A 4,942-nucleotide genomic window follows, 5' to 3' on the forward strand; every position below is an offset into this window, starting at 1 on the left:
TTTAGTTAGTTTCCCATAGGTTTGAGTTCGAGGACCATGCAAGACCTTGGTTCTGTCCAACACTTATATTTTCTTGAAGTAGCTGGTTTCCCCATAGGTTTGAGTTCGAGGACCATGCAAGATCTTGGTTCTGTCCAACGCTTATATTTTCTTGAAGTAGCTGGTTTCCCCATAGGTTTGAGTCCGAGGACCATGCAAGACCTTGATTCTGTCCAACGCTTATGGGAATTCGGTGAATCGGGCGACTGGACCCGCGAGGATTAGCCCCTTGGCAAATGTGTGGGGCATAGACTTGATGTTAGAAGCCCCTAGAACTACTTGTGCCACTGGCACTTCGTAGGGTAGCCCTAGGTGGGAGCTGAGTTAGGGCAACAACTGCGTGCTACTGGAAATGACGGAGAGGCTCTCGCATAGCTTGCACCATTGCCAAAATTATTTCTTTCGAGGGACCCTTATTGACAGGGGCTTAATCCTACCATAACTAACTGCCACCTGCGCCAACGCACAAGCCTTCCCACAGACGGCGCCAATTGTAAGGACTCAATTTGTAACGATCCCAAATTGGTATTGGGTTCGAACGTTAAAGGCCCAAACAATAAATTTGTAGAGAGTGGGGTAAAAGGCTAGGCCTTACCTTGGTGAACGGACAGTCGTTAGTCACAGTGTTCATAATGATCGCACAGAGGTGAATTGAGCTTATTCAAGAAGACTTTCTCCTCGGCACAGCCTGGGTGGCTCCGGTCCTTGGACCTAGTCCGAGGAGCTTAATATTCTTATTATTCCTTTTCCGCTAGGTTACAATGGTCCTAAAGATGATACATAATGCTCTCCCCTCCTTTTGGCGTGGATGAATTCTTACATTATATAGGCCTTCTCAGTTGATCCTGACCTTCTATCTGTTGATCAGGCAGATAACTACTCAAGTGCTTGTCCCATCAGCCACCTTCCCCCACTTTCTGTTAGTTGCAGTAACTGAAGCCACATTGTTTAGGAGTCCTTTCCCCATTAATGCGGCCAGGACGTTTGTTGGCGCATTCAATGCGGAGGTGACAGCTTTTCCTTGAACCGCTCCTACACTGTACCCCCGCGCGCATCCTACTGTTCTCGCCCTTTCTTCTGGAAGCGCTCTGAGGGCTGCCTTTGATGGCTTGCCGTTCTTTCCTTCTTGGTTTTGGGATGCCGAGGACAAGATCGTCCTCGGTTACATCTTTAGGCCATTTGGACTTTCGTTGCATGTCCTCGGCAACGTCTATCCTCGGCGCGGGCCTTGGGCCCTAATGTAAAGTGGGCCGAGATCACAAATTCTCTGGCCCCACAATAAATAATCAAAATAAAAATAAAAATAAAAAATACTCCAACAGCACGCACACAGAATGAGAAGCATAATAGTCTCGGAGAGTTTTTTAGAGAGCAAATTCACTGCCTTCATGTGCTAGACATCGCGAACCGTTCACCTGTTGTTACTAGCTTTCTAGAAAGCAGTCTCATTTTCTATAAATATCTTGTACCTTTTAGTTCAAGCAAGAACTTTAAAACATTGAATTGTGATATTTTTTAAGCAATTAGCAATGTGTGAGGGTCATAATCTATTACCGTTGGCAAACCATGTCAATTTTTTTTTTTTTTTTTTTTTTTTTTTCCTGATAAGCTTTCCCCTTTCGAAAAGGAGATACTTTTTTTTGGGGGGGGGGGGGGGGAGGAGAGAGAGATAGCTAAATAGTGGAGGATGGGAGAAGAGAGGTTCAAAAGAAATTCAAATGGGAAGAATTCAAGGAAATGTTGACTCTCTTTTTTTCTTTTTTAGAGGCAAGGAAATATTGACTTTAAAAAGGAATAATTAAAAATTGGTCAAAATACATTGTTGATCTTAAACTTTCTTGGGTGATTTCAGTTCTTGAAATTTGAAACAATTGATTTCAGTTCCTTAGAGTCATCACTCCATGAGATACATATTAAGGACTAAAAAAAATCACTTTACGTTAATTGTGACTAAAAAATATCACTTTAAGTTTCAACAACAATAACCACTCATAGACTCAGATCATTTTCATCAATTTGTGCAAAACAGTTGAAGGGCAAACTTTTCCCAACCAATCCCAAAAACCACTTACAAGGTTATGCAAGATTGCACAAAACTCATCCAAAGTTGTAGTACCCATGGAAATTTGAACTGGCATTATTCATGTGTATTTTATTTTTTATTATTTCTTTATGCATTCCAAAAATAAAGAAAGAGAGTGGATGGTAATTGGAATGTGTAAAGAGAGATAAATAATTAAAAATTAAGAAAAATTGATATTTTAATTAAATAAAGTTTAAAATAGATAATCTAAATGTGAGTGTTTTTGAAAAGTGATTAGATAAAATAAAATAGAAAGTATATATTTATACTAAAATAAATAGGAATTTTTATTATGAGCCAATATGAATGCTAATTTAAAGATTGGAGAGCAACTGTTGATTTTGCACTTACAAAATAAAAAATACATTTAAATCTAGCACTCTTGTATTCCCTACCACGTGGTCCTATGAAATCCAGCGCTCAACTACACGTGGTCCTATGAAATCCAGTACTCTTGTTTGGATTATTGTCTTGGCCTCTGTTGTGATATCACGTAGCCAGAGTTGTACTCTGTTTTATACTTCCTACCTTAATAAAAAATATATTTTACCTCAAAATAAATAAATAAATAAAAATGCATCTTGATCTAGCAGTTCTGTCTTGCATTACCTACCCCGATCTCGCATGAGTACCAGCATGGCAGCAACCTTTCTTTTCTAAAATAATACCAGCATGGCAGCAACCTTTCTTTTCTAAAATAATTTTATAATATATCAAGGACTCAACATTCTTTTGTATCATTAAATTCATCTATGATTAATTATGAACTAAAATTTTCTACAATTTCCTTTCTAATGTATAAAATCAAAGAATTTGTTGAAATATCAACTTTAATTATGTTCTAAAACCTAATTTTGATAATATTTATAATTAAAAATACTCGTTCCATAATTACAATAAAAATTAGAGGAATAGGTACCAGTCTATAAACAAATTGGTAGGATATTGCCATATTGGTCTTCTAATCCTTATTAGCCTTTGGCAAAATTACAAAATATTTAACAATTTGTTGAAGCCCAGAAGTTGAACTATATTATTCTAATAATGGTGATGTTCTATATTCAGTAGTAATTTTTTTCATGATTTGTGTGAACTCTTGTGAATAAAACTTATTAACTAGCAAACAATTATCATAAACTCTAAAAAAATACAAACAAATTATTGATAGTTTTTTTTTTCTTAAATCATTTGATCCAACCCAACCTACCATATATATAAATTTGTTCTAGTATCCTTATTTTATTTTCTTAGTTGATTTATTTTGGTATTTGATGAATTTTGAAATTTAAGATATAATTTACGCATATTATGTGAATTATAATAATTTATTGAAAAAACAAATGCTTAAATAGTTGGTGAAGGGTCATTTTTTTAAAGTCATGAAACATATAAGCACAACTCACTAACTAAATCCAACTTAGAGTCTCAAGTTAAGTTGTGCTAGGTTGATTTCTACACATGTAATGGGTCAGATAATTCTCAACCAAAAACAAATAGCCTCTAACTCGACCCATACTTACCCTATTTGATGCATTAACCTTAATGATTTTCTTGGTGGCATAAGTGAAGTAGTGAGGAACTGGTAACGTGGAGAATAATCATGCTTTGGTGGCACTTAAAATTTAAAAATGACTTCTAAGCCACTAGCATTAGCCATTTCTAGCTGTATCAAAAAAATGATGCTCAGAATTCTCTTTATATAATGGGTTTAGACCACGCTAATCCCCTATCGGGCCTATCCTCAAAACATATATCCCTTTCATTTTTCTTATCCTTCTGTAGAGCTAGCCAACAAGAAATGGGAACTACAAAACTCATTTCAGTTCTTCTCTTATTCCTCCTTATCTCTAGCTTGAATGCCACACCTGCAGGCAAGAGAAACCGAGCTCAACGCCCATGTAAAAGGCTGGTGTTTTATTTCCATGACATTATTTACAATGGAAAGAATGCCAAGAATGCGACTTCAGCTATTGTAGGGGCGCCTGCTTGGGCCAATAAGACCATTTTGGCGGGACCAAACCATTTTTGTGACTTGGTTGTGTTCGATAACCCAATCACCTTAGACAGTAATCTACACTCCACACCCATTGGGCGTGCACAAGGCATTTATGTGTATGACGCAAAACAAACATATTCGGCTTTGCTTGGTTTTTCCTTTGTTTTCAATTCTACTAAGCACAAGGGTAGTATAAACTTGCTGGAGCAGATCCTACATTGAACAAGACTAGTTATATCTCAGTAATAGGTGGCACAGATGACTTCTTCATGGCTTGAGGGATAGCCACATTGATGACTGATGCATATGAAGATGATGTGTATTTCCGGCTTCGTGTTGATATCAACTTGTATGAGTGTTGGTAATAACTGAAGATAAGATTAAAGAATTGCCTAACGGCTAGTTTTTCAAATAAAACCCAAACGGCATCGTTTCTCATTAAAATAAACATTGTCATTTTGATAAGGAAAACTAGCTCTAATTTTATCAAGTCGGTGTCATTTACAACCCTGCCATCTGAACCTAGCTATCTTCTTCTTCTTCTTCTAAATATCAGAATTCTGTTGATGGTGATAAGATCATTCTGGAAGCTAGAGTTTGTTAGTTGATGACATGTTAATCATGTGTGTAATTAGAGAATAACAGTCCCCAATCTTTACAAATCTATAGTTTGGTAGTTAGATTAATTTATCTATGAAGCTATATATATGTATGTAATGATGAACATCAGTGTTAATTAGAGTTGCTAATCATTTTCTCATTCTCTCTCAAATCTCTCCTTTTTCTCTCTCAAACTTTCCTTTCCACCATTGTTGAAACTCTGA

At 36.5% G+C, this 4,942-nt stretch overlaps 1 pseudogene; it reads left to right on the forward strand.

The window, feature by feature from the left end:
• The first annotated feature begins 3,920 nt into the window (after positions 1-3,920).
• On the forward strand, positions 3,921-4,483 carry LOC126706378 (dirigent protein-like; annotated as a pseudogene).
• The last annotated feature ends 459 nt before the right edge of the window (positions 4,484-4,942 follow it).

Source organism: Quercus robur, chromosome 2 (assembly GCF_932294415.1).
Source record: "Quercus robur chromosome 2, dhQueRobu3.1, whole genome shotgun sequence".
Taxonomy (NCBI): Eukaryota; Viridiplantae; Streptophyta; class Magnoliopsida; order Fagales; family Fagaceae; genus Quercus; species Quercus robur.